Source organism: Cervus elaphus, chromosome X (genome assembly GCF_910594005.1).
Source record: "Cervus elaphus chromosome X, mCerEla1.1, whole genome shotgun sequence".
NCBI classification, from domain to species: Eukaryota; Metazoa; Chordata; class Mammalia; order Artiodactyla; family Cervidae; genus Cervus; species Cervus elaphus.
The window spans coordinates 17481975-17508689 of record NC_057848.1 but is presented as its reverse complement, the minus strand read 5'-3'; positions in this window follow the sequence as shown (position 1 = coordinate 17508689).

The window sequence follows — 26715 nt, the reverse complement described above, 5'->3', positions numbered from 1 at the left end:
TAGTTGCGAGGGACAACTCGGGATTCTCCTCGAGGCTTGGCAGGGCAATTGGGACGCCTCTCCATCTGAGGCGGGAGATGAAGGGTCCGTTCCACGTGCCACAGGAATCCTGGGACTCTTATCAAGTTTCACGAGGAGTCAGGCATCGTCTCCTTTGGAGGCACTGATCTCCGCGTACCTCTGGAGTTTTCAAAGGATGTGAGGCCTCCGGTCGCGATGAGGTGGGGAATTAAGTCTTTCTCTGTGGTCTCCACAGGGGATTCAGACATCCTTTCGTCTTGGGAGATGCAAGACGAGCCTGCATTCAAGTCACTGCAGGGATATCCGGCCTTATTTCAAGTCAGGGCATCACAGTGTCCATTCCACTTGAGGCCGCAAAGTCAAGGTCCCTCTCACATACCTAGAGCTGAGAGAAGCCTCCTCTTGAGGTGCTTGTGGTAAGGTGGTATTCCTCTGGAGTCGAAGCCAGGGACTAACCTCTCATCTCGAGTTGAATTTTGGTCCACGGAGCTCTTTCGTGTTGCTACAGTGACCTCAGGATCCCTCTAGCCTTGAAACAGTGTTCTTGGGGTTTGTCTGGAGTGCCATCAAGGAAATCAAGGCTCCTTTCATGTGTGATGTGCAAGACGGAATTGCTCTGCACGCAGTGCAGGGGAATCGGGCCTCATCTCGCGGCGAGGGGGAAGTCTCATGGTTTTTCTCGAGTTGCGGCGGGAACCTGGGGTATATTCTCGAGTTACGACGGGGATGGCCTTTCCAACCACGTGTTTGTTCAGCAACGTCAGGACTCCTTCCTAGTTGCGAGGGACAACTCGGGATTCTCCTCGAGGTTTGGCAGGGCAATTGGGACGCCTCTCCAGCTGAGGCGGGAGACCAAGTGTCCCTTTCCACGTGCACAGGAATCCTGGTACTCCTATCAAGTTTCACGAGGAGTCAGGCATCGTCTCCTTTGGAGGCACTGATCTCCGCGTACCTCTGAAGTTTTCAAAGAATGTGAGGCCTCCATTCGCGATGAAGTGGGAAAGTAGGTCTTTCTCTGTGGTCTCCACAAGGGATTCAGACATCCTTTCGTCTTGGGAGATGCAAGACGAGCCTGCATTCAAGTCACTGCAGGGATATCCGGCCTTATTTCAAGTCAGGGCATCGCGGTGTCCATTCCACTTGAGGCCGCAAACTCAGGGTCCCTCTCACATACCTAGAGCTGAGAGAAGCCTCCTCTTGAGGTGCTTGTGGTAAGGTGGTATTCCTCTGGAGTCGAAGCCAGGGACTAACCTCTCTTCTCGAGTTGATTTTTGGTCCATGGAGCTCTTTCGTGTTGCTACAGTGACCTCAGGATCCCTCTAGCCTTGAAACAGTGTTCTTGGGGTTTCTCTGGAGTGCCATCAAGGAAATCAAGGCTCCTTTCATGTGTGATGTGCAACACGGAATTGCTCTGCACGCAGTGCAGGGGAATCGGGCCTCATCTCCTGGCGAGGGGGAAGTCTCATGGTTTTTCTAGAGTTGCGGCGGGAACCTGGGGTATATTCTCGAGTTACAACGGGGATGGCCCTTCCACCCACATGTTTGTTCAGCGACGACAGGACTCCTGCCTAGTTGCGAGGGACAACTCGGGATTCTCCTCGAGGCTTGGCAGGGCAATTGGGACGCCTCTCCAGCTGAGGCGGGAGACCAAGGGTCCCTTTCCACATGCCACAGGAATCCTGGGAGTCCTATCAAGTTTCACGAGGAGTCAGGCATCGTCTCCTTTGGAGGCACTGATCTCCGCGTACCTCTGGAGTTTTCAAAGGATGTGAGGCCTCCGGTCGCGATGAGGTGGGGAACTAGGTCTTTCTCTGTGGTCTCCACAGGGGATTCAGACATCCTTTTGTCTTGGGAGATGCAAGACGAGCCTGCATTCAAGTCACTGCAGGGATATCTGGCCTTATTTCGAGTCAGGGCATCGCGGTGTCCATTCCACTTGAGGCCGCAAACTCAGGGTCCCTCTCACATAGATAGAGCTGAGAGAAGCCACCTCTTGAGGTGCTTGTGGTAAGGTGGTATTCCTCTGGAGTCCAAGCCAGGGACTAACCTCTCATCTCGAGTTGATTTTTGGGCCACGGAGCTCTTTCGTGCTGCTACAGTGACCTCAGCATCCCTCTAGCCTTGAAACAGTGTTCTTGTGGTTTCTCTGGAGTGCCATCAAGGAAATCAAGGCTCCTTTCATGTGAGATGTGCAACACGGAATTGCTCTGCATGCAGTGCAGGTGAATCTGGCCTCATCTCGCGGCGAGGGGGAAGTCTCATTGTTTTTCTCGAGTTGCGGCGGGAACCTGGGGTATATTCTCGAGTTACGACGGGGATGGCCCTTCCACCCACGTGTTTGTTTAGCGACGGCAGGACTCCTGGTTAGTTGCGAGGGACAACTCGGGATTCTCCTCGAGGCTTGGCAGGGCAATTGGGACGCCTCTCCAGCTGAGGCGGGAGACCAAGGTTCCCTTTCCATGTGCACAGGAGTCCTGGGACTCCTATCAAGTTTCACGAGGAGTCAGGCATCGTCTCCTTTGGAGGCACTGATCTCTGCGTACCTCTGAAGTTTTCAAAGGATGTGAGGCCTCCGTTCGCGATGAGGTGGGGAAGTAGGTCTTTCTCTGTGGTCTCCACAGGGGATTCAGACATCCTTTCGTCTTGGGAAATGCAAGACGAGCCTGCATTCAAGTCACTGCAGGGATATCCGGCCTTATTTCGAGTCAGGGCATCGCGGTGTCCATTCCACTTGAGGCCGCAAACTCAGGGTCCCTCTCACATACCTAGAGCTGAGAGAAGCCTCCTCTTGAGGTGCTTGTGGTAAGGTGGTATTCCTCTGGAGTCGAAGCCAGGGACTAACCTCTCATCTCGTGTTGATTTTTGGTCCACGGAGGTCTTTCGTGTTGCTACAGTGACCTCAGGATCCTCTAGCCTTGAAACAGTGTTCTTGGGGTTTCTCTGGAGTGCCATCAAGGAAATCAAGGCTCCTTTCATGTGTGATGTGCAACACGGAATTGCTCTGCACGCAGTGCAGGGGAATCGGGCCTCATCTCGCGGCGAGGGGGAAGTCTCATGGTTTTTCTCGAGTTGCGGCGGGAACCTGGGGTATATTCTCGAGTTACGACGGGGATGGCCCTTCCACCCACGTGTTTGTTCAGCGACGTCAGGACTCCTGCCTAGTTGCGAGGGACAACTCGGGATTCTCCTCGAGGCTTGGCAGGGCAATTGGGACGCCTCTCCAGCTGAGGCGGGAGACCAAGTGTCCCTTTCCATGAGCCACAGGAATCCTGGGACTCCTATCAAGTTTCACGAGGAGTCAGGCATCGTCTCCTTTGGAGGCACTGATCTCCGCGTACCTCTGGAGTTTTCAAAGGATGTGAGGCCTCCGGTCGCGATGAGGTGGGGAACTAGGTCTTTCTCTGTGGTCTCCACAGGGGATTCAGACATCCTTTCGTCTTGGGAGATGCAAGACGAGCCTGCATTCAAGTCACTGCAGATATATCCGGCCTTATTTCGAGCCAGGGCATCGCGGTGTCGACTCCACTTGAGGCCGCAAATTCAGGGTCCCTCTCACATACCTAGAGCTGAGAGAAGCTTCCTCTTGAGGTGCTTGTGGTGAGGTGGTATTCCTCTGGAGTCGAAGCCAGGGACTAACCTCTCATCTCGAGTTGATTTTTGGTCCTCGGAGCTCTTTCGTGTTGCTACAGTGACCTCAGGATCCCTCTAGCCTTGAAACAGTGTTCTTGGGGTTTCTCTGGAGGGCCACCAAGAAAATCAAGGCTCCTTTCATGTGTGATGTGCAACACGGAATTGCTCTGCACGCAGTGCAGGGGAATCGGGCCTCATCTCGCGGCGAGGGGGAAGTCTCATGGTTTTTCTCGAGTTGCGGCGGGAACCTGGGGTATATTCTCGAGTTACGACGGGGATGACCCTTCCACCCGTGTTTGTTCAGCGACGTCAGGACTTCTGCCTAGTTGCGAGGGACAACTCGGGATTCTCCTCGAGGCTTGGCAGGGCAATTGGGACGCCTCTCCAGCTGAGGCGGGAGACCAAGGGTCCCTTTCCACGAGCCACAGGAATCCTGGGACTCCTATCAAGTTTCACGAGGAGTCAGGCATCGTCTTCTTTGGAGGCACTGATCTCCGCGTACCTCTGGAGTTTTCCAAGGATGTGAGGCCTCCGGTCGCGATGAGGTGGGGAACTAGGTCTTTCTCTGTGGTCTCCACAGGGGATTCAGACATCCTTTCGTCTTGGGAGATGCAAGACGAGCGTGCATTCAAGTCACTGCAGATATATCCGGCCTTATTTCGAGCCAGGGCATCGCGGTGTCGACTCCACTTGAGGCCGCAAACTCAGGGTCCCTCTCACATACCTAGAGCTGAGAGAAGCCTCCTCTTGAGGTGCTTGTGGTAAGGTGGTATTCCTCTGGAGTCGAAGCCAGGGACTAACCTCTCAAATCGAGTTGATTTTTGGTCCACGGAGCTCTTTCGTGTTGCTACAGTGACCTCAGGATCCCTCTAGCCTTGAAACAGTGTTCTTGGGGTTTCTCTGGAGTGCCATCAAGGAAATCAAGGCTCCTTTCACGTGTGATGTGCAACACGCAATTGCTCTGCACGCAGTGCAGGGGAATCGGGCCTCATCTCGCGGCGAGGGGGAAGTCTCATGGTTTTTCTCGAGTTGCGGCGGGAACCTGGGGTATATTCTCGAGTTACGACGGGGATGGCCCTTCCACACACGTGTTTGTTCAGCGACGTCAGGACTCCTGCCTAGTTGCGAGGGACAACTCGGGATTCTCCTCGAGGCTTGGCAGGGCAATTGGGACGCCTCTCCAGCTGAGGCGGGAGACCAAGGGTCCCTATCCACGTGCCACAGGAAACCTGGGACTTCTATCAAGTTTCACGAGGAGTCAGGCATCGTCTCCTTTGGAGGCACTGATCTCCGCATACCTCTGGAGTTTTCAAAGGATTTGAGGCCTCCGGTCGCCATGAGGTGGGAAACTAGGTCTTTCTCTGTGGTCTCCACATGGGATTCAGACATTCTTTCACCTTGTGAGATGCAAGACGAGCCTGCATTCAAGTCACTGCAGGGATATCCGGCCTTATTTCGAGTCAGGGCATCGCGGTGTCCATTCCACTTGAGGCCGCAAACTCAGGGTCCCTCTCACATACCTAGAGCTGAGAGAAGCCTCCTCTTGAGGTGCTTGTGGTGAGGTGGTATTCCTCTGGAGTCGAAGCCAGGGACTAACCTCTCATCTCGAGTTGATTTTTGGTGCATGGAGCTCTTTCGTGTTGCTACAGTGACCTCAGGATCCCTCTAGCCTTGAAACAGTGTTCTTGGGGTTTCTCTGGAGTGCCACCAAGAAAATCAAGGCTCCTTTCATGTGTGATGTGCAACACGGAATTGCTCTGCACGCAGTGCAGGGGAATCGGGCCTCATCTCGCGGCGAGGGGGAAGTCTCATGGTTTTTCTCGAGTTGCGGCGGGAACCTGGGGTATATTCTCGAGTTACGACGGGGATGGCCCTTCCACCCACGTGTTTGTTCAGCGACGTCATGACTCCTGCCTAGTTGCGAGGGACAACTCGGGATTCTCCTCGAGGCTTGGCAGGGCAATTGGGACGCCTCTCCAGCTGAGGCGGGAGACCAAGGGTCCCTATCCATGTGCCACAGGAAACCTGGGACTCCTATCAAGTTTCACGAGGAGTCAGGCATCGTCTCCTTTGGAGGCACAGATCTCCGAGTACCTCTGGAGTTTTCAAAGGATTTGAGGCCTCCGGTCGCCATGAGGTGGGAAACTAGGTCTTTCTCTGTGGTCTCCACATGGGATTCAGACATTCTTTCACCTTGTGAGATGCAAGACGAGCCTGCATTCAAGTCACTGCAGGGATATCCGGCCTTATTTAGCGTCAGGGCATCGCAGTGTCCATTCCACTTGAGGCCGCAAAATCAGGGTCCCTCTCACATACCTAGAGCTGAGAGAAGCCTCCTCTTGAGGTGCTTGTGGTAAGGTGGTATTCCTCTGGAGTCGAAGCCAGGGACTAACGTCTCATCTCGAGTTGATTTTTGGTCCACGGAGCTCTTTCATGTTGCTTCAGTGAGCTCAGGATTCCTCTAGCCTTGAAACAGTGTTCTTGGGGTTTCTCTGGAGTGCCACCAAGGAAATCAAGGCTCCTTTCATGTGTGATGTGCAACACGGAATTGCTCTGCACGCAGTGCAGGGGAATCGGGCCTCATCTCCTGGCGAGGGGGTAGTCTCATGGTTTTTCTCGAGTTGCGGCGGGAACCTGGGGTATATTCTCGAGTTACGATGGGGATGGCCCTTCCAACCACATGTTTGTTCAGAGACGTCAGGACTCCTGCCTAGTTGCAAGGGACAACTCGGGATTCTCCTCGAGGCTTGGCAGGGCAATTGGGACGCCTCTCCAGCTGAGGCGGGAGATCAAGGGTCCCTTTCCACGTGCACAGGAATCCTGTGACTCCTATCAAGTTTCACGAGGAGTCAGGCATCGTCTCCTTAGGAGGCACTGATCTCCGCGAACCTCTGAAGTTTTCAAAGAATGTGAGGCCTCCATTCGCGATGAAGTGGGGAAGTAAGTCTTTCTTTGTGGTCTCCACAAGGGATTCAGACATCCTTTCGTCTTGGGAGATGCAAGACGAGCCTGCATTCAAGTCACTGCAGGGATATCCGGCCTTATTTCGAGTCAGGGCATCGCGGTGTCCATTCCACTTGAGGCCGCAAACTCAGGGTCCCTCTCACATACCTAGAGCTGAGAGAAGCCTCCTCTTGAGGTGCTTGTGGTGAGGTGGTATTCCTCTGGAGTCGAAGCCAGGGACTAACCTCTCATCTCGAGTTGATTTTTGGTGCATGGAGCTCTTTCGTGTTGCTACAGTGACCTCAGGATCCCTCTAGCCTTGAAACAGTGTTCTTGGGGTTTCTCTGGAGTGCCACCAAGAAAATCAAGGCTCCTTTCATGTGTGATGTGCAACACGGAATTGCTCTGCACGCAGTGCAGGGGAATCGGGCCTCATTTCGCGGCGAGGGGGAAGTCTCATGGTTTTTCTCGAGTTACGGCGGGAACCTGGGGTATATTCTCGAGTTACGACGGGGATGGCCCTTCCACCCACGTGTTTGTTCAGGGACGTCATGACTCCTGCCTAGTTGCGAGGGATAACTCGGGATTCTCCTCGAGGCTTGGCAGGGCAATTGGGACGCCTCTCCAGCTGAGGCGGGAGACCAAGGGTCCCTTTCCACGTGCCACAGGAATCCTGGGACTCCTATCAAGTTTCACGAGGAGTCAGGCATCGTCTCTTTTGGAGGCACTGATCTCCGCGTACCTCTGGAGTTTTCAAAGAATGTGAGGCCTCTGCTCGCGATGAGGTGGGGAACTAGGTCTTTCTCTGTGGTCTCCACAGGGGATTCAGACATCCTTTCATCTTGGGAGATGCAAGACGAGCCTGCATTCAAGTCACTGCAGGGATATCCAGCCTTATTTCGAGTCAGGGCATCGCGGTGTCCATTCCACTTCAGGACGCAAACTCAGGGTCCCTCTCACATACCTAGAGCTGAGAGAAGCCTCCTCTTGAGGTGCTTGTGGTAAGTTGGTATTCCTCTGGAGTCGAAGCCAGGGACTAACCTCTCATCTCGAGTTGATTTTTGGTCCACGGAGCTCTTTCGTGTTGCTACAGTGACCTCAGGATCCCTCTAGCCTTGAAACAGTGTTCTTGGGGTTTCTCTGGAGTGCCATCAAGGAAATCAAGGCTCCTTTCATGTGTGATGTGCAACACGGAATTGCTCTGCATGCAGGGCAGGGGAATCAGGCCTCATCTCGCGGCGAGGGGGAAGTCTCATGATTTTTCTGGAGTTGCGGCGGGAACCTGGGGTATATTCTCGAGTTACGACGGGGATGGCCCTGCCACACACGTGTTTGTTCAGCGACGGCAGGACTCCTGCCTAGTTTCGATGGACAACTCGGGATTCTCCTCGAGGCTTGGCAGGGCAATTGGTACGCCTCTCCAGCTGAGGCGGGAGACCAAGGGTCCCTTTCCACGTGCCACAGGAATCCTGGGACTCCTATCAAGTTTCACGAGGAGTCAGGCATCGTCTCCTTTGGAGGCACTGATCTCCGCGTATCTCTGAAGTTTTCAAAGGATGTGAGGCCTCTGGTCGCGATGAGGTGGGGAAGTAGGTCTTTCTCTGAGGTCTCCACAGGGGATTCAGACATCCTTTCATCTTGGGAGATGCAAGACGAGCCTGCATTCAAGTCACTGCAGGGATATCCGGCCTTATTTCGAGTCAGGGCATCGCGGTGTCCATTCCACTTGAGGCCGCAAAGTCAGGGTCCCTCTCACATACCTAGAGCTGAGAGAAGCCTCCTGTTGAGGTGCTTGTGGTAAGGTGGTATTCCTCTGGAGTCGAAGCCAGGGACTAACCTCTCATCTCGAGTTGATTTTTGGTCCACGGAGCTCTTTCGTGTTGCTACAGTGACGTCAGGATCCCTCTAGCCTTGAAACAGTGTTCTTGGTGTTTCTCTGGAGTGCCACCAAGGAAATCAAGGCTTCTTTCATGTGTGATGTGCAACACGGAATTGCTCTGCACGCAGTGCAGGGGAATCGGGCCTCATATCGCGGCGAGGGGGAAGTCTCATGGTTTTTCTCGGATTGCGGCAGGAACCTGGGGTATATTCTCGAGTTACGACTGGGATGGCCCTTCCAACCACGTGTTTGTTCAGCGACGTCAGGACTCCTGCCTAGTTGCGAGGGACAACTCGGGATTCTCCTCGAGGCTTGGCAGGGCAATTGGGACGCCTCTCCAGCTGAGGCGGGAGACCAAGGGTCCCTTTCCACGTGCCACAGGAATCCTGGGACTCCTATCAAGTTTCATGAGGAGTCAGGGATCCTCTCCTTTGGAGGCATTTATCGCCGCGTAGCTCTGAAGTTTTCAAAGGATGTGAGGCTTCCGGTCGCGATGAGGTGGGGAACTAGGTCTTTCTCTGTGGTCTCCACAGGGGATTCAGACATCCTTTCGTCTTGGGAGATGCAAGACGAGCCTGCATTCAAGTCACTGCAGGGATATCCGGCTTTATTTTGAGTCAGGGCATCGCGGTGTCCATTTCACTTGAGGCCACAAACTCAGGGTCCCTCTCACATACCTAGAGCTGAGAGAAGCCTCCTCTTGAGGTGCTTGTGGTAAGGTGGTATTCCTCTGGAGTCGAAGCCAGGGACTAACCTCTCATCTCGAGTTGATTTTTGGTCCATGGAGCTCTTTCGTGTTGCTACTGTGACCTCTGGATCCCTCTAGCCTTGAAACAGTGTTCTTGGTGTTTCTCTGGATTTGCATCAATGAAATCAAGGCTCCTTTCATGAGTGATGTGCAACACGGAATTGCTCTGCATGCAGTACAGGGGAATCGGGCCTCATCTCGCGGCGAGGGGGAAGTCTCATGCTTTTTCTCGAGTTGCGGCGGGAACCTGGGGTATATTCTCGAGTTACGCCGGGGATGGCCCTTCCAACCACGTGTTTTTTCAGCGACGCCAGGACACCTTCCTAGTCGTGAGGGACAACTCAGAATTCTCCTCGAGGCTTGGCAGGGCAATTGGGACGCCTCTCCAGCTGAGGCAGGAGACCAAGGGTCCCTTTCCACGTGCACAGGAATCCTGGGACTCCTATCAAGTTTCACGAGGAGTCAGGCATCGTCTCCTTTGGAGGCACTGATCTCCGCGTACCTCTGGACTTTTCAAAGGATGTGAGGCCTCCTTTCGCGATGACATGGGGAACTAGGTCTTTCTCTGTGGTCTCCACAGGGGATTCAGACATCCTTTCGTCTTGGGAGATGTAAGACGAGCCTGCATTCAAGTCACTGCAGGGATATCCGGCCTTATTTCGAGTCAGGGCATCGCGGTGTCCATTCCACTTGAGCCCGGAAACTCAGGGTCCCTCTCACATACCTTGAGCTGAGAGAAGCCTCCTCTTGAGGTGATTGTGGTAAAGTCGTATTCCTCTGGAGTCGAAGCCAGGGACTAACCTCTCATCTCGAGTTGATTCTTGGTCCACGGAGCTCTTTCGTGTGGCTACAGTGACCTCAGGATCCCTCTAGCCTTGAAACAGTGTTCTTGGGGTTTCTCTGGAGTGCCATTAAGGAAATCAAGGTTCCTTTCATGTGTGATGTGCAGGACGGAATTGCTCTGCACGCATTGCAGGGGAATCGGGCCTCATCTCGCGGTGAGGGGGAAGTCTCATGGTTTTTCTCGAGTTGCGACGGGAACCTGGGGTATATTCTCGAGTTAAGACGGGGATGGCCTTTCCACCCACGTGTTTGTTCAGCGACGTCAGGACTCCTGCCTAGTTGCGAGGAACAACTCGGGAATCCCCTCGAGGCTTGGCAGGGCAATTGGGACGCCTCTCCAGCTGAGGCGGGAGACCAAGGGTCCCTTTCCACGTGGCACAGGAATCCTGGGACTCCTATCAAGTTTCATGAGGAGTCAGGCATCCTCTCCTTTGGAGGCATTTATCGCCACGTACCTCTGAAGTTTTCAAAGGATGTGAGTCCTCCGGTCGCGATGAGGTGGGGAACTAGGTCTTTCTCTGTGGTCTCCACAGGGGATTCAGACATCCTTTCGTCTTGGGAGATGCAAGACGAGCCTGCATTCAAGTCACTGCAGGGATATCCGGCCTTATTTCGAGTCAGGGCATCGCGGTGTCCATTCCACTTGAGGCCACAAACTCAGGGACCCTCTCACATACCTAGAGCTGAGAGAAGCCTCCTCTTCAGTTGCTTGTGGTAAGGTGGTATTCCTCTGGAGTCGAAGCCAGGGACTAACCTCTCATCTCGAGTTGATTTTTGGTCCACGGAGCTCTTTCGTGTTGCTACAGTGACCTCAGGATCCCTCTAGCCTTGAAACAGTGTTCTTGGGGTTTCTCTGGAGTGCCATCAAGGAAATCAAGGCTCCTTTTATGTGTGATATGCAACTCGGAGTTGCTCTGCACGCAGTTCAGGGGAATCGGGCCTCATCTCGCGGCGAGGGGGAAGTCTCATGGTTTTTCTCGAGTTGCGGCGGGAACCTGGGTTATATTCTCGAGTTACGACGGGGATGGCCCTTCCATACAAGTGTTTGTTCAGCGACGGCAGGACTCCTGCCTAGTTGCGAGGGACAACTCGGCATTCTCCTCGAGGCTTGGCAGGGCAATTGGGATACCTCTCCAGCTGAGGGGGGAGACCAAGGGTCCCTTTCCACGTGCCACAGGAATCCTGGGACTCCTATTAAGTTTCACGAGGAGTCAGGCATCGTCTCCTTTGGAGGCACTGATCTCTGCGTACCTCTGGAATTTTCAAAGGATGTGAGGTCTCCGGTCGCGATGAGGTGGGGAACTAGGTCTTTCTCTGTGGTCTCCACAGGGGATTCAGACATCCTTTCATCTTGGGAGATGCAAGACGAGCCTGCATTCAAGTCACTGCAGGGATATCCGGCCTTATTTCGCGTCAGGGCATCGCAGTGTCCATTCCACTTGAGGCCGCAAACTCAGGGTCCCTCTCACATACCTAGAGCTGAGAGAAGCCTCCTCTTGAGGTGCTTGTGGTAAGGTGGTATTCCTCTGGAGTCGAAGCCAGGGACTAACCTCTCATCTCCAGTTAATTTGTGGTCCACGGATCTCTTTCGTGTTGCTACAGTGACCTCAGGATCCCTCTAGCCTTGAAACAGTGTTCTTGCTGCTTCTCTGGAGTGCCATCAAGGAAATCAAGGGTCCTTTCATGTGTGATGTGCAACAAGGAATTGCTCTGCACGCAGTGCAGGGGAATCGGGCCTCATCTCGCGGCGAGGGGGAAGTCTCATGGTTTTTCTCGAGTTGCGGAGGGAACCTGGGGTATATTCTCGAGTTACGACGGGGATGGCCCTTCCACACACGTGTTTATTCAGCGACGTCAGACTCCTGCCTAGTTGCGAGGGACAACTCGGGATTCTCCTCGAGGCTTGGCAGGGCAATTGGGACGCCTCTCCAGCTGAGGCGGGAGACCAAGGGTCCCTTTCCACGTGCCACAGGAATCCTGGGACTCCTATCAAGTTTCACGAGGAGTCAGGCATCGTCTCCTTTGGAGGCACTGATCTCCGCTTACCTCTGGAGTTTTCAAAGGATGTGAGGCTTCCGGTCGCGATGAGGTGGGGAACTAGTTCTTTCTCTGTGGTCTCCACAGGGGATTCAGACATCCTTTCATCTTGGGAGATGCAAGACGAGCCTGCATTCAAGTCACTGCAGGCATATCCGGCCTTATTTCGAGCCTCGGCATCGCGGTGTCCATTCCACTTGAGGCCGGAAACTCAGGGTCCCTCTCACATACCTAGAGCTGAGAGAAGCCAACTCTTGAGGTGCTTGTGGTAATGTGGTATTCCTCTTGAGTCGAAGTTAGTGACTACCCTCTCATCTCGAGTTGATTTTTGGTCCACGGAGCACTTTCGTGTTGTTACAGTGACCTCAGGATCCCTCTAGCCTGGAAACCGTGTTCTTGGGGTTTCTCTGGAGTGCCATCAAGAAAATCAAGGCTCCTTTCATGTGTGATGTGCAACACGGAATTGCTCTGCATGCAGTGCAGGAAAATCGAGCCTCATCTCGCGGCGAGGGGGAAGTCTCATGGTTTTTCTCGAGTTGCGGCGGGAACCTGGGGTATATTCTCGAGTTATGACGGGGATGGCCCTTCCACTCACGTGTTTGTTCAGCCACGTCAGGATACCTGCCTAGTTGCGAGGGACAACTCGGGATTCTCCTCAAGGCTTGGCAGGGCAATTGGGACGCCTCTCCAGCTGAGGCGTTAGACGAAGGGTCCCTTTCCACGTGCCACAGGAATCCTGGGACTCCTATCAAGTTTCACGAGGAGTCAGGCATCGTCTCCTTTGGCGGCACTGATCTCCGCGTACCTCTGGAGTTTTCAAAGGATGTGAGGCCTCCGGTCGCGATGAGGTGGGGAACTAGGTTTCTCTCTGTGGTCTCCACAGGGGATTCAGACATCCTTTCGTCTTGGGAGATGCAAGACGAGCCTGCATTCAAGTCACTGCAGGGATATCCGGCCTTATTTCGAGTCAGGGCATCGCGGTGTCCATTCCACTTGAGGCCGCAAACTCAGGGTCCCTCTCACATACCTAGAGCTGAGAGAAGCCTCCTCTTGAGGTGCTTGTGGTAAGGTGGTATTCCTCTGAAGTCAAAGCCAGGGACTAACGTCTCATCTCGAGTTGATTCTTGGTCAACGGAGCTCTTTCGTGTTGCTACAGTGACCTCTGAATCCCTCTAGCCTTGATACAGTGTTCTTGGGGTTTCTCTGGAGTGCCATCAAGGAAATCAAGGCTCCTTTCATGTGTGATGTGCAACACGGAATTTCTCTGCACGCAGTGCTGGGGAATCGGGCCTCATCTCGCGGCGAGGGGGAAGTCTCATGGTTTTTCTCGAGTTGCGGCGGGAACCTGGGGTATATTCTCGAGTTCCGACGGGGATGGCCCTTCCACCCACGTGTTTGTTCAGTGACGTCAGGACTATTGCCTAGTTGGGTGGGACAACTCGGGATTCTCCTCGAGGCTTGGCAGGGCAATTGGGACGCCTCTCCAGCTGAGGCGGGAGACCAAGTGTCCCTTTCCACGTGCCACAGGAATCCTGGTACTCCTATCAAGTTTCACGAGGAGTCAGGCATCGTCTCCTTTGGAGGCACTGATCTCCGCGTACCTCTGAAGTTTTCAAAGGATGTGAGGCCTCTGGTCGCCATGAAGTGATGAACTTGGTCTTTCTCTGTGGTCTCCACAGGGGATTCAGACATCCTTTCGTCTTGGGAGATGCAAGACGAGTCTGCATTCAAGTCACTGCAGGGATATCCGGCCTAATTTCGCGTCAGGGCATCGCAGTGTCCATTCCACTTGAGGCCGCAAATTCAGGGTCCCTCTCACATACCTAGAGCTGAGAGAAGCCTCCTCTTGAGGTGCTTGTGGTAAGGTGGTATACCTCTGGAGTCAAAGCCAGGGACTAACCTCTCATCTCGAGTTGATTTTTGGTCCACGGAGCTCTTTCTTGTTGCTACAGTGACCTCAGGATCCCTCTAGCCTTGAAACAGTGTTCTTGGGGTTTCTCTGGAGTGCCATCAAGGAAATCAAGGCTCCTTTCATGTTTGATGTGCAACACGGAATTGCTCTGCATGCAGTGCAGCGGAATCGGGCCTCACCTCGCGGCGAGGGGGAAAACTCATGGTTTTTCTCGTGTTGCGGCGAGAACCTGGGGTATATTCTCGAGTTACGATGGGGATGGCCCTTCCACACACGTGTTTATTCAGCGACGTCAGGACTCCTGCCTAGTTGCGAGGGACAACTCGGGATTCTCCTCGAGGCTTGGCAGGGCAATTGGAACGCCTCTCCAGCTGAGGGGGAGACCAAGGGTCCCTTTCCACGTGCCACAGGAATCCTGGGACTCCTATCAAGTTTCACGAGGAGTCAGGCATCGTCTCCTTTGGAGGCACTGATCTCCGCGTACCTCTGGAGTTTTCAAAGGATGTGAGGCCTCCGGTCGTGATGATGTGGGGAACTAGGTCTTTCTTTGTGGTCTCCACAGGGGATTCAGACATCCTTTCGTCTTGGGAGATGCAAGACGAGCCTGCATTCAAGTCACTGCAGGGATATCCGGCCTTATTTCGAGTCAGGGCATCGCGGTGTCCATTCCACTTGAGGCCGCAAACTCAGGGTCCCTCTCACATACCTAGAGCTGAGAGAAGCCTCCTCTTGAGGTGCTTGTGGTAAGGTGGTATTCCTCTGGAGTCAAAGCCAGGGACTAACCTCTCATCTCGAGTAGATTTTTGGTCCATGGAGCTCTTTCGTGTTGCTACAGTGACCTCAGGATCCCTCTAGCCTTGAAACAGTGTTCTTGGGGTTTCTCTGGAGTGCCATCAAGGCAATCAAGGCTCCTTTCATGTGTGATGTGCAACACGGAATTGCTCTGCACGCAGTGCTGGGGAATCGGGCCTCATCTCGCGGCGAGGGGGAAGTCTCATGGTTTTTCTCGAGTTGCGGCGGGAACCTGGAGTATATTCTCGAGTTCCGACGGGGATGGCCCTTCCACCCACGTGTTTGTTCAGTGACGTCAGGACTCCTGCCTAGTTGCGAGGGACAACTCGGGATTCTCCTCGAGGGTTGGCAGGGCAATTGGGACGCCTCTCCAGCTGAGGCGGGAGACCAAGTGTCCCTTTCCACGTGCCACAGGAATCCTGGGACTCCTATCAAGTTTCACGAGGAGTCAGGCATCGTCTCCTTTGGAGGCACTGATCTCCGCGTACCTCTGAAATTTTCAAAGGATGTGAGGCCTCTGGTCGCCATGAAGTGATGAACTTGGTCTTTCTCTGTGGTCTCCACAGGGGATTCAGACATCCTTTCGTCTTGGGGGATGCAAGACGAGCCTGCATTCAAGTCACTGCAGGGATATCTGGCCTAATTTCGCGTCAGGGCATCGCAGTGTCCATTCCACTTGAGGCCGCAAACTCAGGGTCCCTCTCACATACCTAGAGCTGAGAGAAGCCTCCTCTTGAGGTGCTTGTGGTAAGGTGGTATTCCTCTGGAGTCGAAGCCAGGGACTAACCTCTCATCTCGAGTTGATTTTTGGTCCACGGAGCTCTTTCGTGTTGCTACAGTGACCTCAGGATCCCTCTAGCCTTGAAACAGTGTTCTTGGGGTTTCTCTGGAGTGCCATCAAGGAAATCAAGGCTCCTTTCATGTGTGATGTGCAACACGGAATTGCTCTGCACACAGTGCAGGGGAATCGGGCCTCATCTCGCGGCGAGGGGGAGGTCTCATGGTTTTTCTCGAGTTGCGGCCGGAACCTGGGTTATATTCTCGAGTTACGACGGGGATGGCCCTTCCACCCACGTGTTTGTTCAGTGACGTCAGGACTCCTGCCTAGTTGCGAGGGACAACTCGGGATTCTCCTCGAGGCTTGGCAGGGCAATTGGGACGCCTCTCCAGCTGAGGCAGGAGACCAAGTGTCCCTTTCCACGTGCCACAGGAATCCTGGGACTCCTATCAAGTTTCAAGAGGAGTCAGGCATCGTCTCCTTTGGAGGCACTGATCTCCGCGTACCTCTGAAGTTTTCAAAGGATGTGAGGCCTCTGGTCGCCATGAAGTGATGAACTTGGCCTTTCTCTGTGGTCTCCACAGGGGATTCAGACACCCTTTCGTCTTGGGAGATGCAAGACGAGCCTGCATTCCAGTCACTGCACGGATATCCGGCCTTATTTCGAGTCAGGGCATCGCGGTGTCCATTCCACTTGAGGCCGCAAACTCAGGGTCCCTCTCACATAGCTAGAGCTGAGAGAAGCCTCCTCTTGAGGTGCTTGTGGTAAGGTGGTATTCCTCTGGAGTCGAAGCCAGGGACTAACCTCTCATCTCCAGTTGAATTGTGGTCCACGGAGCTCTTTCGTGTTGCTACAGTGACCTCAGGATCCCTCTAGCCTTGAAACAGTGTTCTTGGGGTTTCTCTGGAGTGCCACCAAGGAAATCAAGGCTCCTTTCATGTGTGATGTGCAACACGGAATTGCTCTGCACGCAGTGCAGGGGAATCGGGCCTCATCTTGCGGCGATGGGGAAGTGTCATGGTTTTTCTCGAATTGCGGCGGGAACCTGGGGTATATTCTCGAGTTACGACAGGGATCGCCCTTCCACACACGTGTTTGTTCAGCGACTTCAAGACTCCTGCCTAGTTGCGAGAGACAACTCGGGATTCTCCTCGAGGCTTGGCAGGGCAATTGGGACGCCTCTCCAGCTGAGGCGGGAGACTAAGGGTCCCTTTCCACGTGCCACAGGAATCCTGGGACTCCTATCAAGTTTCACGAGGAGTCAGGCATCGTCTCCTTTGGAGGCACTGATTTCCGCGTACCTCTGGAGTTTTCAAAGGATGTGAGGCCTCCGGTCGCGATGAGGTGGGGATCTAGGTCTTTCTCTGTGGTCTCCACAGGGGATTCAGACATCCTTTCGTCTTGGGAGATGCAAGACGAGCCTGCATTCAAGTCACTGCAGGGATATCCGGCCTTATTTCGCGTCAGGGCATCGCAGTGTCCATTCCACTTGAGGCCGCAAACTCAGGGTCCCTCTCACCTAGCTAGAGCTGAGAGAAGCCTCCTCTTGAGGTGCTTGTGGTAAGGTGGTATTTCTCTGGAGTCGAAGCCAGGGACTAACCTCTCATCTCCAGTTGAATTGTGGTCCACGGAGCTCTTTCGTGTTGCTACAGTGACCTCAGGATCCCTCTACCCTTGAAACAGTGTTCTTGGTGTTTCTCTGGAGTGTCATCAAGGAAATCAAGGTTCCTTTCATGTGTGATGTGCAACACGGAATTGCTCTGCACGCAGTGCAGGGGAATCGGGCCTCATCTTGCGGCGAGGGGGAAGTCTCATGGTTTTTCTCGAGTTGCGGCGGGAACCTGGGGTATATTCTCGAGTTACGACGGGGATGGCCCTTCCACCCACGTGTTTGTTCAGCGACGTCAGGACTCCTGCCTAGTTGCGAGGGACAACTCGGGATTCTCCTCGAGGCTTGGCAGGGCAATTGGGACGCCTCTTCAGCTGAGGCGGGAGACCAAGGGTCCCTTTCCACGTGCCACAGGAATCCTGGGACTCCTATCAAGTTTCACGAGGAGTCAGGCATCATCTCCTTTGGAGGCACTGATCTCCGCGTACCTCTGGAATTTTCAAAGGATGTGAGGCCTCCGGTCGCCATGAGGTGGGGAACTAGGTTTTTCTCTGTGGTCTCCACAGGGGATTCAGACATCCTTTCGTCTTCGGAGATGCAAGACGAGCCTGCATTCAAGTCACTGCAGGGATATCCGGCCTTATTTCGAGTCAGGGCGTGGCGGTGTCCATTCAACTTGAGGCCACAAACTCAGGGTCCCTCTCACATAGCTAGAGCTGAGAGAAGCCTCCTCTTGAGGTGCTTGTGGTAAGGTGGTATTCCTCTGGAGTCGAAGCCAGGGACTAACCTCTCATCTCGATTTGATTTTTGGTCCACGGAGCTCTTTCGTGTTGCTACAGTGACCTCAGGATCCCTCTAGCCTGGAAACAGTGTTCTTGGGGTTTCTCTGGAGTGCCATCAAGGAAATCAAGGCTCCTGTCATGTGTGATGTGCGACACGGAATTGCTCTGCACGCAGTGCAGGGGAATCGGGCCTCATCTCGCGGCGAGGGGGAAGTCTCATGGTTTTTCTCGAGTTGCGGCGGGAACCTGGGGTATATTCTCGAGTTCCGACGGGGATAGCCCTTCCACCCACGTGTTTGTTCAGTGACGTCAGGACTCCTGCCTAGTTGCGAGGGACAACTCGGGATTCTCCTCGATGCTTGGCAGGGCAATTGCGACGCCTCTCCAGCTGAGGCGGGAGACCAAGGGTCCCTTTCCACGTGCCACAAGAATCCTGGGACTCCTATCAAGTTTCACGAGGAGTCAGGCATCGTCTCTTTTGGAGGCACTGATCTCCGCGTACCTCTGGAGTTTTCAAAGGATGTGAGGCCTCCGGTCGCGATGAGGTGGGGAACTAGGTTTTTCTCTGTGGTCTCCACAGGGGATTCAGACATCCTTTTGTCTTGGGAGATGAAAGACGAGCCTGCATTCAAGTCACTGCAGGGATATCCGGCCTTATTTCGAGTCAGTGCGTCGCGGTGTCCATTCCACTTGAGGCCGCAAACTCAGGGACCCTCTCACTTAGCTAGAGCTGAGAGAAGCCTCCTCTTGAGGTGCTTGTGGTAAGGTGGTATACCTCTGGAGGCGAAGCCAGGGACTAACCTCTTATCTCGAGTTGATTTTTGGTCCACGGAGCTCTTTCATGTTGCTACAGTGACCTCAGGATCCCTCTAGCCTTGAAACAGTGTTCTTGGGTTTTCACTGGAGTGCTATCAAGGAAATCAAAGCTCCTTTCATGTGTGATGTGCAACTCGGAATTGCTCTGCACGCAGTGCAGGGGAATCGGTGCTCATCTCGCGGCGAGGGGGAAGTCTCATGGTATTTCTCGAGTTGCGGTGGGAACCTGTGGTATATTCTCGAGTTACGACGGGGATGGCCCTTCCACACAAGTGTTTGTTCAGCGACGGCAGAATTCCTGCCTAGTTGCGAGGGACAACTCGGCATTCTCCTCGAGGCTTGGCAGGGCAATTGGGACGCCTCTCCAGCTGAGGGGGGAGACCAAGGGTCCCTTTCCACGTGCCACAGTAATCCTGGGACTCCTATCAAGTTTCACGAGGAGTCAGGCATCGTCTCCTTTGGAGGCACTGATCTCTGCGTACCTCTGGAATTTTCAAAGGATGTGAGGCCTCCGGTCGCGATGATGTGGGGAACTAGGTCTTTCTCTGTGGTCTCCACAGGGGAATCAGACATCCTTTCGTCTTGGGAGATGCAAGACGAACCTGCATTCAAGTCACTGCAGGGATATCCGGCCTTATTTCGAATCAGGGCATCGCGGTGTCCATTCCACTTGAGGCCGCAAACTCAGGGTCCCTCTCACATACCTAGATCTGAGAGAAGCCTCCTCTTGAGGTGCTTGTGGTAAGGTGGTATTCCTCTGGAGTCGAAGCCAGGGACTAACCTCTCATCTCGAGTTGATTTTTGGTCCACGGAGCTCCTTCTTGTTGCTACAGTGACCTCAGGATCCCTCTAGCCTTGAAACAGTGTTCTTGGGGTTTCTCTGGAGTGCCATCAAGGAAATCAAGGCTCCTTTCATGTTTGATGTGCAACACGGAATTGCTCTGCATGAAGTGCAGCGGAATCGGGCCTCATCTCACGGCGAGGGGGAAGACTCATGGTTTTTCTCGAGTTACGGCGAGAACCTGGGGTATATTCTCGAGTTACGACAGGGATGGCCCTTCCACCCACGTGTTTATTCAGCGACGACAGGACTCCTGCCTAGTTGCGAGGGACAACTCGGGATTCTCCTCGAGGCTTGGCAGGGCAATTGGAACGCCTCTCCAGTTGAGCGGGAGACCAAGGGTCCCTTTCCACGTGCCACAGGAATCCTGGGACTCCTATCAAGTTTCACGAGGAGTCAGGCATCGTCTCCTTTGGAGGCACTGATCTCCGCGTACCTCTGGAGTTTTCAAAGGATGTGAGCCTCCGTTCGCGATGAGGTGGGGAACTAGGTCTTTCTCTGTGGTCTCCACAGGGGATTCAGACATCCTTTCGTCTTGGGAGATGCAAGACGAGCCTGCATTCAAGTCACTGCAGGGATATACGGCCTTATTTCAAGTCAGGGCATCACAGTGTCCATTCCAGTTGAGGTCGCAAACTCAGAACATAGCTAGAGCTGAGAGAAGCCTCCTCTTGAGGTGCTTGTGGTAAGGTGGTATTCCTCTGGAGTCGAAGCCAGGGACTAACCTCTCATTTCTAGTTGATTTTTGGTCCACGGAGCTCTTTCCTGTTGCTACATTGACCTCAGTGTGCCTCTAGACTTGAAACAGTGTTCTTGGTGTTTCTCTGGAGTTCCATTAAGGAAATCAAGGCTCCTTTCATGTGTGATGTGCAACTCGGAATTGCTCTGCACGCAGTGCAGGGGAATCGGGCTTCATCTCGCGGCGAGGGGGAAGTCTCATGGTTTTTCTCGAGTTGCGGCGGGAACCTGGGGTATATTCTCGAGTTACGACGGGGATGGCCCTTCCACACACGTGTTTGTTCAGCGACGTCAGGACTCCTGCCTAGTTGCGAGGGACAACTCGGGATTCTCCTCGAGGCTTGGCAGGGCAATTGGGACGCCTCTCCAGCTGAGGCGGGAGATCAAGGGTCCCTTTCCACGTGCCACAGGAATCCTGGGACTCCTATCAAGTTTCACGAGGAGTCAGGCATCGTCTCCTTTGGAGGCACTGATCTCCGCGTACCTCTGGAGTTTTCAAAGGATGTGAGGCCTCCGGTCACGATGAGGTGGGGAACTAGGTCTTTCTCTGTGGTCTCCACAGGGGATTCAGACACCTTTCGTCTTCGGAGATGCAAGACGAGCCTGCATTCAAGTCACTGAAGGGGTATCCAGCATTGTTTCGAGTCAGGGCATCGCGGTGTCCATTCCACTTGATGCCGCAAACTCAGGGTCCCTCTCACATACCTAGAGCTGAGAGAAGCCTCCTCTTGAGGTGCTTGTGGTAAGGTGGTATTCCTCTGGAGTCGAAGCCAGGGACTAACCTCTCATCTCGAGTTGATTTTTGGTCCACGGAGCTCTTTCGTGTTGCTACAGTGACCTCAGGATCCCTCTAGCCTTGAAACAGTGTTCTTGGGGTTTCTCTGGAGTGCCATCAAGGAAATCAAGGCTCCTTTCCTGTGTAATGTGCAACACAGAATTGCTCTGCACTCAGTGCAGGGGAATCGGGCCTCATCTCGCGGCGAGGGGGAATTCTGATGGTTTTTCTCGAGTTGCGGCGGGAACCTGGGGTATATTCTCGAGTTACGACGGGGATGTCCCTTCCACACACGTGTTTGTTCAGCGACGGCAGAACTCCTGCCTAGTTGCGAGGGACAACTCGGGATTCTCCTCGAGGCTTGGCAGGGCAATTGGGACGCCTCTCCAGCTGAGGCGGGAGACCAAGGGTCCCTTTCCACGTGCCACAGTAATCCTGGGACTCCTATCAAGTTTCACGAGGAGTCAGGCATCGTCTCTTTTGGAGGCACTGATCTCCGCGTACCTCTGGAGTTTTCAATGGATGTGAGGCCTCCGGTCCCGATGAGGTGGGGAACTAGGATTTTCTCTATGGTCTACACGGGGGATTCAGGCATCCTTTCGTCTTGGGAGATGCAAGACGAGCCTGCATTCAAGTCACTGCAGGGATATCCGGCTTTATTTCGAGTCAGGGCGTCTTGTTGTCCATTCCACTTGAGGCCACAAACTCAGGGACCCTCTCACTTAGCTAGAGCTGAGAGAAGCCTCCTCTTAAGGTGCTTGTGGTAAGGTGGTATTCCTCTGGAGTCGAAGCCAGGGACTAACCTCTCATCTCGAGTTGATTTTTGGTCCACGGAGCTCTTTCGTGTTGCTACAGTGACCTCAGTGTGCCTCTAGACTTGAAACAGTGTTCTTGGTGTTTCTCTGGAGTGCCATCAAGGAAATCAAGGCTCCTTTCATGTGTGATGTGCAACTCGGAATTGATCTGCACGCAGTGCAGGGGAATCGGGCCTCATCTCGCGGCGAGGGGGAAGTCTCATGGTTTTTCTCGAGTTGCGGCGGGAACCTGGGGTATATTCTCGAGTTACGACGGGGATGGCCCTTCCACACACGTGTTTGTTCAGCTACGTCAGGACTCCTGCCTAGTTGCGAGGGACAACTCGTGATTCTCCTCGAGGCTTGGCAGGGCAATTGGGACGCCTCTCCAGCTGAGGCGGGAGACCAAGGGTCCCTTTCCACGTGCCACAGGAATCCTGGGACTCCTATCAAGTTTCACGAGGAGTCAGGCATCGTCTTCTTTGGAGGCACTGATCTCCGCGTACCTCTGGAGCTTTCAAAGGATGTGAGTCCTCCGGTCGCGATGAGGTGGGGAACTAGGTCTTTCTCTGTGGTCTCCACAGGGGATTCAGACATCCTTTCGTCTTGGGAGATGCAAGACGAGCCTGCATTCAAGTCACTGCAGGGATATCCACCCTTATTTCGAGTCAGGGCTTCGCGGTGTCCATTCCACTTGAGGCTGCAAACTCAGGGTCCCTCTCACATGCCTAGAGCTGAGAGAAGCCTCCTCTTGAGGTGCTTGTGGTAAGGTGGTATTCCTCTGGAGACGAAGCCAGGGACTAACCTCTCATCTCGAGTTGATTTTTGGTCCACGTAGCTCTTTCGTGTTGCTACAGTGACCTAAGGATCCCTCTAGCCTGGAAACAGTGTTCTTGGGGTTTCTCTGGAGTGCCATCAAGGAAATCAAGGCTCCTTTCATGTGTGATGTGCAACACGTAATTGCTCTGCACGCAGTGCAGGGGAATCGGGCCTCATCTCGCGGCGAGGGGGAAGTCTCATGGTTTTTCTCGAGTTGCGCCGGGAACCTGGGGTATATTCTCGAGTTTCGACGGGGATGGCCCTTCCACCCACGTGTTTGTTCAGTGACGTCAGGACTCCTGCCTAGCTGCGAGGGACAACTCGGGATTATCCTCGAGGCTTGGCAGGGCAATTGGGACGCCTCTCCAGCTGAGGCGGGAGACCAAGGGTCCCTTTCCACGTGCCACAGGAATCCTGGGACTCCTATCAAGTTTCACGAGGAGTCAGGCATCGTCTCTTTTGGAGGCACTGATCTCCGCGTACCTCTGGAGTTTTCAAAGGATGTGAGGCCTCCGGTCGCGATGAGGTGGGGAACTAGGTTTTTCTCTGTGGTCTCCACAGGGGATTCAGACATCCTTTCGTCTTGGGAGATGCAAGACGAGCCTGCATTCAAGTCACTGCAGGGATATCCGGCCTTATTTCGAGTCAGGGCGTCACGGTGTCCATTCCACTTGAGGCCACAAACTCAGGGACCCTCTCACTTAGCTAGAGCTGAGAGAAGCCTCCTCTTGAGGTGCTTGTGGTAAGGTGGTATTCCTCTGGAGTCGAAGCCAGGGACTACCCTCTCATCTCGAATTGATTTTTGGTCCATGGAGCTCTTTCGTGTTGCTACAGTGACCTCAGGGTGCCTCTAGCCTTGAAACAGTGTTCTTGGGGTTTCTCTGGAGTGCCATCAAGGAAATCAAGGCTCCTTTCATGTGTGATGTGCAACTCGGAATTGCTCTGCATGCAGTGCAGGGGAATCGGGCCTCATCTCGCGGCTAGGGGGAAGTCTCATGGTTTTTCTCTAGTTGCGGCGGGAAGCTGGGGTATATTCTCGAGTTACGACGGGGATGGCCCTTCCACACAAGTGTTTGTTCAGCGACGGCAGAACTCCTGCCTAGTTGCGAGGGACAACTCGGGATTCTCTTCGAGGCTTGGCAGGGCAATTGGGACGCCTCTCCAGCTGAGGCGGGAGACCAAGGGTCCCTTTCCACGTGCCACAGGAATCCTGGGACTCCTATCAAGTTTCACGAGGAGTCAGGCATCGCCTCCTTTGGAGGCACTGATCTCTGCGTACCTCTGGAATTTTCAAAGGATGTGAGGCCTCCGGTCGCGATGAGGTGGGGAACTAGGTATTTCTCTGTGGTCTCCACAGGGGATTCAGGCATCCTTTCGTCTTGGGAGATGCATGACGAGCCTGCATTCAAGTCACTGCAGGGATATCCGGCCTTATTTCGAGTCAGGGCATCGCGGTGTCCATTCCACTTGAGGCCGCAAACTCAGGGTCCCTCTCACATACCTAGAGCTGAGAGAAGCTTCCTCTTGAGGTGCTTGTGGTAAGGTGGTATTCCTCTGGAGTCGAAGCCAGGGACTAACCTCTCATCTCGAGTTGATTTTTGGTCCACGGAGCTCTTTCTTGTTGCTACAGTGACCTCAGGATCCCTGTTGCCTTGAAAGAGTCTTCTTGGGGTTTCTCTGGAGTGCCATCAAGGAAATCAAGGCTCCTTTCATGTGTGATGTGCAAGACGGAATTGCTCTGTACGCAGTGCAGGGGAATTGGGCCTCATCTCGCGGCGAGGGGGAAGTCTCATGGTTTTTCTCGAGTTGCGGCGGGAACCTGGGGTATATTCTCGAGTTACGACGGTAATGGCCCTTCCATCCACGTGTTTGTTCAGCGACGTCAGTACTCCTGCCTAGTTGCGAGGGACAACTCGGGATTCTCCTCGAGGCTTGGCAGGGCAATTGGGACGCCTCTCCAGCTGAGGCGGGAGACCAAGGGTCCCTTTCCACGTGCCACAGGAATCCTGGGACTCCTATCAAGGTTCACGAGGAGTCAGGCATCGTCTCCTTTAGAGGCACTGATGTCTGCGTACCTCTGGAGTTTTCAAAGGATGTGAGGCCTCCGGTCGCGATGAAGTGGGGAACTAGGTTTTTCTCTGTGGTCTCCACAGGGGATTCAGAAATCATTTCATCTTGGGAGATGCAAGATGAGCCTGCATTCAAGTCACTGCAGGGATATCCGGCCTTATTTCGAGTCAGGGCATCGCGATTTCCATTCCACTTGAGGCTGCAAACTCAGGGTCCCTCTCACATACCTAGAGCTGAGAGAAGCCTCCTCTTGAGGTGCTTGTGGTAAGGTGGTATTCCTCTGGAGTCGAAGCCAGGGACTACCCTCTCATCTCGAGTTGATTTTTGGTCCACGGAGCTCTTTCGTGTTGCTACAGTGACCTCAGGGTGCCTCTTGCCTTGAAACAGTGTTCTTGGGGTTTCTCTGGAGTGCCGTCAAGGAAATCAAGGCTCCTTTCATGTGTGATGTGCAACTCGGAATTGCTCTGCACGCAGTGCAGGGGTATCGGGCCTCATCTCGCGGCGAGGGGCAAGTCTCATGGTTTTTCTCTAGTTGCGGCGGGAAGCTGGGGTATATTCTCGAGTTACGACGGGGATGGCCCTTCCACACAAGTGTTTGTTCAGCGACGGCAGTACTCCTGCCTAGTTGCGAGGGACAACTCGGGATTCTCTTCGAGGCTTGGCAGGGCAATTGGGACGCCTCTCCAGCTGAGGGGGGAGACCAAGGGTCCCTTTCCACGTGCCACAGGAATCCTGGGACTCCTATCAAGTTTCACGAGGAGTCAGGCATCGCCTCCTTTGGAGGCACTGATCTCTGCGTACCTCTGGAATTTTCAAAGGATGTGAGGCCTCCGGGCGCGATGAGGTGGGGAACTAGGTCTTTCTCTGTGGTCTCCACAGGGGATTCAGACATCCTTTCGTCTTGGGAGATGCATGACGAGCCTGCATTCAAGTCACTGCAGGGATATCCGGCCTTATTTCGAGTCAGGGCATCGCGGTGTCCATTCCACTTGAGGCCGCAAACTCAGGGTCCCTCTCATATACCTAGAGCTGAGAGCAGCCTCCTCTTGAGGTGCTTGTGGTAAGGTGGTATTCCTCTGGAGTCGAAGCCAGGGACTAACCTCTCATCTCGAGTTGATTTTTGGTCCACGGAGCTCTTTCTTGTTGCTACAGTGACCTCAGGATCCCTCTTGCCTTGAAAGAGTCTTCTTGGGGTTTCTCTGGAGTGCCATCAAGGAAATCAAGGCTCCTTTCATGTGTGATGTGCAAGACGGAATTGCTCTGCACGCAGTGCAGGGGAATTGGGCCTCATCTCGCGGCGAGGGGGAAGTCTCATGGTTTTTCTCGAGTTGCGGCGGGAACCTGGGGTATATTCTCGAGTTACGACGGGGATGGCCCTTCCACCCACGTGTTTGTTCAGCGACATCAGGACTCCTGCCTAGTTGCGAGGGACAACTCGGGATTCTCCTCGAGGGTTGGCAGGGCAACTGGGACGCCTCTCCAGCTGAGGCGGGAGACCAAGGGTCCCTTTCCACGTGCCACAGGAATCCTGGGACTCCTATCAAGGTTCACGAGGAGTCAGGCATCGTCTCCTTTAGAGGCACTGATGTCTGCGGACCTCTGGAGTTTTCAAAGGATGTGAAGCCTCTGGTCGCCATGAAGTGGGGAACTAGGTCTTTCTCTGTGGTCTCCACAGGGGATTCAGACATCCTTTCATCTTGGGAGATGCAAGACGAGCCTGCATTCAAGTCACTGCAGGGATTTCCAGCGTTATTTCCCGTCAGGGCATCGCAGAGTCCATTCCACTTGAGGCCGAAAAATCAGGGTCCCTCTCACATAGCTAGAGCTGAGAGAAGCCTCCTCTTGAGGTGCTTGTGGTAAGGTGGTATTCCTCTGGAGTCAAAGCCA